Genomic DNA, 9303 nt, shown 5'->3' with positions numbered 1-9303 from the left:
CCGTAAAGTCTTCATGGGCCTTGTGCCCATATACTAGAAGTCAGATCTGAGAGGCCCTCCTTTCTCCAAAGAAGAGCCCTAACCCTTGCTCCTTCATCACCTTGGCTTATTTTTTATTTTATTTTATTTTATTTATTTTATTTTATTTTTTTGAAACGGAGTCTCACTCTGTCGCCCATACTGGAGTGCAGTGGCTCGATTTTGGCTCACTGCAAGCTCCGCCTCCCAGGTTCAAGTGGTTCTCCTACCTCAGCCTCCCGAGTAGCTGGGATTATAGGCGCCGGTCACCGCGCCACGCTTATTTGTGTAGTTTATTTTTTTGTGCTTTTTTTTTTTTTGGTTGAGATGGGGGGGGGTCTCACCCTCTTGGCCAGGCTGGTCTTGAACTCCTGACCTCGTGATCCACCCGCTTCGGCCTCCCAAAGTGCTGGGATTACAGGCGTGAGCCACCGCGCCCGGCCAAGGACTTTTATTGGTTTTGTTTTGTTTTGTTTTGTTTTGTTTTGTTTTTTTCTGAGACAAGGTCTTGCTCTGTCGCCCAGGCTGGAGTGCAGTTGCACGTTCTCGGCTCACTGCAACCTTAGCCTCCCGAGTTCAAGCGATCTTCCTGCCTCAACCTCTTGAGTAGCTGTGATTACAGCTGTGCACCACCATGCCTGGCTAATTTTTGTATTTTTAGTAGAGACGTGGTTTCACCATGTTGTTCAGGTTGGTCTCGAACTCCTGACCTCAACTGATCCACCCACCTCGGCCTCCCAAATTGTTGGGATTACAGGTGCGAGCCACTACGCCCGGCCTGAAAAAGATATTTCAAGATGGAGAGAGAGAGGGATTAGCAGTGTCACATGTCCCCGAGTTGAAGAAGATGAGGAAAGAGAATTGACAGTTGAGTTTGGCAAGGGTCTGGTCCCTGGGGACCTTGATAAGCGGTGTTGCATTACAGTGTTCAGGAAAATAATTTGTAATGAAATGTTTCAAATACAGATGCTCCTTGACTTACAATGGAGTTACATCCTGATAAACCTATCGTAATAAAGTTGAAAAATCTTAGAACCGTCAAGTCAGGGACTGTCTGTAGAGGGATCTGTAGGATATCCCCTAGGGGGCAGTGTTACCCTGGGAACTGTCAAGTGTAACCAGTAGACCTGCCCTCCTGTGAGACCCTTTTTCAGTGCTGGCGCAAACTAGAATACACACAGGATGGAATCATACTAAACAGTTACTATGCAACTTGCTATTTCCACTTAACCATCTATACATGTATACCTAACTCCTGTTTTTAGTAGCTACAGAATTCATAGTGCAACTCTGCCATAGTATAATCAACCGTTATCCTACTGATGGACAATTCCTGGACCTTCCTGAGTTTTGCCACTGTGATGATGCAGTAAAGGTCCCTGAATCAATATCCCTAAGACTGGATCTTTAGTGAAGCATAGTTTTCAAAAAAACAGCATTTGTGAGTACAGAGTCTTACCCTGGTAATCCCAGCACTTTGGGAGGCCGAGGCGGGAGAACTGCTTGAGCCCAGGAGTTTGAGGCTAGCATGGGCAACATAGTGAAATCCTGTCTCTAAAAATAAAATAAAATAAAATAAAATAACAATAAATGATGGCGGGGCATGGTGGCTCACACCTGTAATCCCAGCACTTTTTTGTTTTTGCTTTTTTTTTTTTTTTTTGAGACGGAGTCTCGCTCTGTGGCCCAGACTGGAGTGCAGTGGCATGATCTCGGCTCACTGCAATCTCCACCTCCAGATTCAAGCAATTCTCCTGCCTCAGTCTCCTGAGTACCTAGGGTTACAGGCGTGCGCCAACATGCCCAGCTAATTTTTGTATTTTTAGTACAGATGGGGTTTCACCATGTTGGCCAGGCTGCTCTTGAACTCCTGACTTCATGATTTGCCTGCCTTGGCCTCCCAAATTTCTGGGATTACAGGCATGAACCACTGTACCTGGCACATCCCAGCACTTTGGGAGGCCAAGACGGGGGATAACCTGAGATCAGGAGTTCAAGACTAGCCTGATCAACATGGTGAAACCTTGTCTCTACTAAAAATACAAAAATTAGCTGGACATGATGGCAGGCATCTGTAATCCCAGCCACTCAGGAGACTGAGGCAGGAGAATCACTTGAACCTGGGAGGCAGAGGTTGCAGTGAGTCAAGTTCACGCCACTGCACTCCAGCCTGGGCAACAAGAGCAAAACTCTGTCTCAAAAAAAAAAAAAAAGACATTTGAGTCACAGGATGTGTATATCTTTCATTTTGTTAATGATTGCCACATTAGTTTTCTCTTTTTCTGTCCTTTCGTCCGTTCCCTCTCTTACTGCCCTCCTTCCCAGCTTTGTTGGGATGTAATTGACTGAACACAAACTGCTCATATTTAAACCATGCCTGGCCGAAATTGCATGTTTTGACATACAGGTATATCATTAAAACATGACCATAATCAAGACAATTATTTCCATCACCCTAAGAAACTTCCTCTTACCAGTGGCCGAACATGATGGCTCATGCCTGTAATCCCAGCACTTTGGGAGGCCGAGGTGTGCGAATCACGTGAAGACAGCAGTTTGAGACCAGCCTGGGCAACACGGTGAAACCCCTTGTAGGCTCTACTACAAGTACAAAAATTAGCCAGACATAGTGGTACATGCCTGTAGTCCCAGCTACTCGGGAGGCTGAGGCTGGAGAATTGCTTGAACCCGGGAGGCGGAGGTTGCAGTAAGCCAAGACTGTGGCACTGTACTCCAGCCTAGGTGACAGATCAAGACTCAGTCTTAGAAAAAAAAAAAGAAAAAAAAAAAGAAATTTTCTCTTGCCCTTTTGTGCTGTGGCCCCTACTCCAGCCCCTGGCCCTAACTGATTTGTTTGTGGTTCCTATAACTGTCTTTTTCAGAAAGTCATATAAGCTGACTCATACAATATGTAGCCTTTTGAGTTGGGCTTCTTTCCCCAGCATATGATGTTTGAAATTCACTCGTTTTCCCAGCACTTTGGGAGGCCAAGGCAGGTGGATTGCTTGAGGTCAGAAGTTCAAGACCAGCCTGGCCAGCATGGTAAAACCCCGTCTCTACTAAAAATACAAAAAATTAGCCAGGCCCGTTGGTGTGTGCCTGTAATCCCAGCTACTTGGGAGGCTGAGGCAGGAGAATCACTTGAACCCAGGAGACAGAGGTTGCAGTGAGCCGGGATCATGCTACTGCACTCCAGCCTGGGTGACAGAGCCAGACTCCGTCTCAAAAAAAAAAAGGAAAAAAAGAAAGTCACTCGTGTTGTTGGATGTGTCAGTGGTTTGTTTCTTTTTTGTTTTCTTTTAAGATGGGGTCTCCCTCTGTCAACCAGGCTGGAGTACACTGGCACCATCACAATTCACTGTAGCCTCAACTTCCCAGGCTCCAGCAATCCTCCCACCTCAGCTTCCCGAGTAGCTGTGATTACACCTGTGCACCACCACGCCCAGCCAATTTTTGTATTTTTTTAAAGACAAGGTTTTGCCATGTTGCCCAGGCTGGTCTCGAACTCCTGGGCTCAAGCAATCCACCTGCCTTGGCCCCTCAAAGTGCTTGGATTATAGGCATGAGCCATGGTGCCTGGCCTTGTTTCTTTTTATTATTCACTTGTTTTCTGTTATATGAATGTCCCACACTTTGTTTATCTTTTCACCTGTCAGCGACTTGTTTTTGCATTGTTGCTGGTGTTGAGCAATTATTAGAGCTGCCATGAACCATCTCTTTCATTTTGAGGGTGGCAGATAACGCCACTCCAAAATATGCCACTTTGGTATATGGATTGTTTTGAGCTAAGGGTACTTGAAAAACAGCAGGTGCAGGAAAAGCACTCTGACCTCCCTCTTTTCTCTGGCAAAGGAGATAAACCCCCCCATATGGAAGATGCCCTCCCCATCTGAAAGTAAAATTCTTTTTTTTTTTATTTTTTAAGACAGGGTCTCATCCTGTTGCAGGCTGGAGTGAAGTGGTATAATCTCGGCTCACTGCAGCCTCCACCTCCAAGTCTTTTGTTGTTGTTGTTGTTGTTGTTGAGACAGAGTCATAGCCCAGGCTGGAGTGCAGTGACCCGATCTTAGCTCACTGCAAGCTCTGCTTCCCAGGCTCACACCATTTTCCTGCCTCAGCCTCCGGAGTAGCTGAGACCACAGGTGCCCGCCACCACGCCCGGTTAAATTTTTGTATTTTTTTTTTTAGTGGAGACGGGGTTTCACTGTGTTAGCCAGGATGGTCTCAATCTGACCACGTGATCTGCCCACCTTGGCCTCCCAAAGTGCTGGGATTATAGGCGTAAGCCACTACGCCGGGCTCCACCTCCTAGTCTCAAGCAATCTTCTCACCTCATCCCCAAAGTAGCTGGGATCATAGGCGCACACCACCATGCCCAGCTAATTTTTTGTAGTTTTGGTAGACACAGGATTTCACTAAGTTGCTCAGGCTGGTCTCCAACTCCTGAGCTCAAGTGATCTGCCTGCCTCTGCCTCCCAAAGTACTGGGATTACAGGCCTGAGCCACTGCGCGCAGCCCTAGAGCATAAAATTCTTATCACCAGAAGACAGGGAGTCAAAGCTGAGGAAAAAATGTACAAACAAACCTTGTTAAACCCTTATTTTTCTAGTTATTTTTTCCACCATTAACTGCCCTAGCCAAACCCCTTTGTCTTGTCACATTTTCATAATTTACTACCCTTTTAAAACTTTATTTATAATATTTATTTATAATTTTAACATTTATTTATGTATTTATTTAGAGATGGGTCTTACTCTGCTGCCCAGGCTGGAGTACAGTGGCACAATCATAGCTGGCTGCAGCCTCAAACTCCTGGGCTCAAGCGAGCCTCCCACGTCAGCCTCCTGAGTACCTGGGACTACAAATGCATGCCATCCAGCTAATCTTATTTTTTGTTGTTTTAGAGACGGGGTCTCCCTGTGTTGTCCAGGCTGTTCTCGAACTCCTGGGCCCAAGCAATCCTCCCACCTTGGCCTCCCAAAATGTTGGGATTACTAGTGTAAGCCACCACACCCATCTATAATTTACTACTCTTTTTTTTTTTTTGAGATGGAGTCTGGCTCTGTTGCTCAGGCTGGAGTCCAGTGGTGCGATCTCAGCTCACTGCAATCTTCGCCTCCCAGGTTCAAGTGATTCTCCTGCCTCAGCCTCCCGAATAGCTGGAATTACAGGTATGTGCCACCATGCCTGACTAATTTTTGTATTTTTAGTAGAGACAGGCTTTCTCCATGTTGATCAGGCTGGTCTCAAGCTCCCGACCTCAGGTGATCTGCCCGCCTTGGCCTCCCAAAGTATTGGGATTACAGGCGTGAGCCAGCGCGCTGCGCTCATCCATAATTTTCTACTGTTTGTCCAATACAGTAAATAAGTGTTTGACTCTAACTGCCTCTTTGGGTCTTCAGTTCCTTTTCAGGGCTCCTGTGTACCCTAGAACTTATGTTAAATACATTTCTGTGCTTTTCTTTTATTAATTGATCAAATGTTAGTTTAATTCTTAGGCCCAGCCAGAGATCTAAGAGGGTAAGGGAGAAATCTTGCCTTCCCTCCACAGGTCTTTGTGTGGATGTTCATTTTCATCTTTCCCTGTGATTGCTTGCTTGCTTGATTGATTTTGAGACAGGGTCTCACTCTGTGTACAGTGTACAGTGGCATGATCATGACTCACTGCAGCCTTGACCTCCCAGGTTCAAGTGATCCTCAGCCCCTGCCCCACCCTTTCAACCCCACCCTCTCAACCCCCTGAGTATCTGGAACTACAGATAAGCACCTCCATGCCTGTTTAAATTTTTTTTTTTTTTTTTTTTTTGAGACGGAGTTTCGCTCTTGTTGCCTAGGCTGGAGTGCAATGGTGCTATCTCGGCTCACAGCAACCCTGCCTCCCGGGATCAAGTGATTCTCCTGCCTCAGCCTCTGGAGTAGATGGGATTACAGGCATGCACCACCACACCTGGCTAATTTTGTATTTTTTGTAGAGACGGGGTTTCTCCATGTTGGTCAGGCTGGTCTCGAACTCCAGACCTCAGGTGATCCACCCGCCTCGGCCTCCCAAAGTGCTGGGATTACAGGTGTGAGCCACCGTGCCTGGCTAATTTTTCTTTTTTTTGGGGGTGGGTAGAGATGGGGTTTACTATGTTGCTCAGGCTGGTCTTGAACTCCTAGGCTCAAGCAATCCGCCCACCTTGGCCTCCCAGAGTGCTGGAATTACAGGCATGAGCCACCACATCCTACCTCCCTGAAATATATAATTCCTTCAGACTTTATATTTGTGTATGGTCTAAGGTAGGGTTCAGGTTTTGTCTCATTCCAGTGCAAACTGACAAGGCAAATAACACCTCCTTTCCCCTGAAGTTGCCATGCCACCTTGAACCTGTATTATGTTCTTATATAAATCTTCCTGAATTTGTTCTTGGATTCCCTCTCGGTATTTTCCTGAGTCAATGCTGTGTTGTTTTTGTATTTGTTTCTACTTTCTCTCTTGATATTTTCCTGAGCCAATGTGTTTTTTGTTTGTTTGTTTTTTGCTTTTTTATTTTAGAGACAGGATCTCACTCCGTCATCCAGGCTCAGGCTGGAATGCCGTGGCGTGAGCATTGTTCACTGTAGCCTCCAGCTCCTGGGCTCAAGGGATCTTCCCACCTCAGCCTCCTGAATAGCTGGAACTACAGGCGTACACCTCCACGCCTGGTTAATTTAAGTATTTTTTTTTTTTTTTGAGGCGGAGTCTCGCTCTGTCGCCCGGACTGGAGTGCAGTGGCCAGATCTCAGCTCACTGCAAGCTCCGCCTCCCGGGTTTACGCCATTCTCCTGCCTCAGCCTCCCGAGTAGCTGGGACTACAGGCGCCCGCCACCTCGCCCGGCTAGTTTTGTATTTTAGTAGAGACAGGGTTTCACCGTGTTAGCCAGGATGGTCTCGATCTCCTGACCTCGTGATCCGCCCGTCTCGGCCTCCCAAAGTGCTGGGATTACAGGCTTGAGCCACCGCGCCCGGCCAATTTAAGTATTTTTTTTAAGAGATAGGGCCTTGCTGTGTTGCCCAGGCTGGTCTTGAATTCCTGGCCTCAAGTGATCCTCACATCTCAGCCTTCCAAAGTGCTGGAATTACAGGTATGAGCCACCACACCTTACCCTGAGTCAATGTCAGTGTCTTTTTTTTTTTTGAGACAATGTCTTGCTCTGTCACCCAAGCTGGAGTGCAGTGGTGCAATCTCAGCTTACTACAGTCTCTGCCTCCAGGGTTCAGGTGATGATTCTCATGCCTCAGCAGCCTCCCGAGTAGCTGGGATTACGGGCACCCACCACCACACCTGGCTAATTTTTGTATTTTTAGTAGAGACGGGGTTTCGCTACGTTGGCCAGGCTGGTCTCGAACTCCTGACCCCAGGTGATCCAACCGCCTCAGCCTCCCAAAGTCCTGGGATTACAGGCATGAGCCACCACATCTGACCCTGAGCCAGTGTCTTAACTGTTTTGATGACAGTATGTTTTGCTGTTTGGTAAGGCAGGTATCTCACCTTCTTATTCATGATTCTTGGCCTGAGATGCTGTTTAGGAAGTGCACATGGCCTGAGTGTCAAGTGACAGACAGCCTACTGGCTGCATGAGAATCCCAGCCTCTAGTTTGACAAGTGGAGCGGCAAGATGATAGTATCTGTGACAGCTGAAATCAGGAGTGGTTGGTTGCTCAGGAGGTTTGAGAAGAGATGAAACCCTGCCACTTGCCTGAGGGACTCTCCTGTCTTGTTTCTTGCAGGTTAAAAGAGGCATCTTTCAAAAAATGGCTGAATCTGGTGTGGTGGCTATGCCTGTAATCCCAGCATTTTGGGAGACCGAAGTGAGAGGATCACTTGAGGCCAGGAGTTCAAGACCAGTTTGGGCAACCTAGTGAGACTCCATCTCTTTTTTTTTTTTTTTTTTGAGATGGAGTTTTGCCCTGTCGCCCAGGCTGGAGTGCAGTGGAACAATCTCGGCTCACTGCAAGCTCTGCCTCCTGGGTTCATGCCATTCTCCTGCCTCAGCCTCCCAAATAGCTGGGACTACCGGCACCCGCCACCACATCCAGCTAAATTTTTTTTGTGTGTGTATTTTTAGTAGAGATGGGATTTCACTGTGTTAGCCAGGATGGTCTCAATCTCCCGACCTCGTGATCCGCCCACCTCAGCCTCCCAAACTACTGGGATTACAGATGTGAGCCACTGCACCTGGCCCGGGCTGGAATGCAGTGGCCGGATCTCAGCTCACTGCAAGCTCCGCTTCCTGGGTTTACGCCATTCTCCCGCCTCAGCCTCCCGAGTAGCTGGGACTACAGGCGCCCACCACCTCGCCCGGCTAGTTTTTTGTATTTTTTTTTAGTAGAGATGGGGTTTCACCGTGTTAGCCAGGATGGTCTCGATCTCCTGACCTCGTAATCTGCCCGTCTTGGCCTCCCAAAGTGCTGGGATTACGGATTACAGGCTTGAGCCACCGTGCCCGGCCTGTTTTTTTTTTTTTTTTTGGAGACAGAATCTCAGTCTATTGCCCAGACTGGAGTGCAGTCATGCGATCTCGACTTACTGCAACTTCCACCTCCCAGGTTCAAGCAGTTCTCCCACCTTAGGCTCCCAAGTATCTAGGGTTACAGGTGCACACCACAGCGCCTGGCTAAGTTTTGTATTTTTTTGTAGAGGAGGGTTTTCACCATGTTGACCAGGCTAGTCTCGAACTCCTGACTTCAGGTGATCCGCCCGCCTTGGCCTTCCAAAGTGCTGGGATTACAAGCATGATACACCATGCCTGGCCCCCATTTCTTAAAATAGATAAATTAGGCTGGGTGCAGTGGTTCATGGCTGTAATCCCAGCACTTTGGGAAGCAAGGTGGGCAGATTCCTTGAGCCCAGGAGTTTAAGGCCAACGTGGACAAAGTGATAAAACCCTGTCTCTACAAAAAATACAAAAATTGGCTGGGTGCAGTGGCTCACATCTACTATAATACACTTCTGATCCTGGCCCATGAGGCAGGTGCCAGAATCATCCTTGTTTCTCAGAGGATATTACAGAAGCTCAGACAGGTTTTTGTGGGTTTTTGTTTTTTTTTTTGTACAATATTTATCTTAGATCGGACGGATTAACCACTGTGATCAAGGTCATTTCTAGGAAGTAGCAGTCCCTCAATCTTAACCACAACAGTCTAGGGAGGTCACAGCCATCCTGTCACTTCTCACTGACTCAGAGGCACCAGGCAGGCAGGAGTCTGAATCAGAGGTCACCATCAGAGCCCAAAGACCCCGTTCCCACGCCCCAGAGCACAGA

Source organism: Rhinopithecus bieti, unplaced genomic scaffold (genome assembly GCF_001698545.2).
Source record: "Rhinopithecus bieti isolate Rb0 unplaced genomic scaffold, ASM169854v2 scaffold_5025, whole genome shotgun sequence".
Taxonomy (NCBI): domain Eukaryota; kingdom Metazoa; phylum Chordata; class Mammalia; order Primates; family Cercopithecidae; genus Rhinopithecus; species Rhinopithecus bieti.
Note: the sequence above shows the minus strand (reverse complement) of the source record.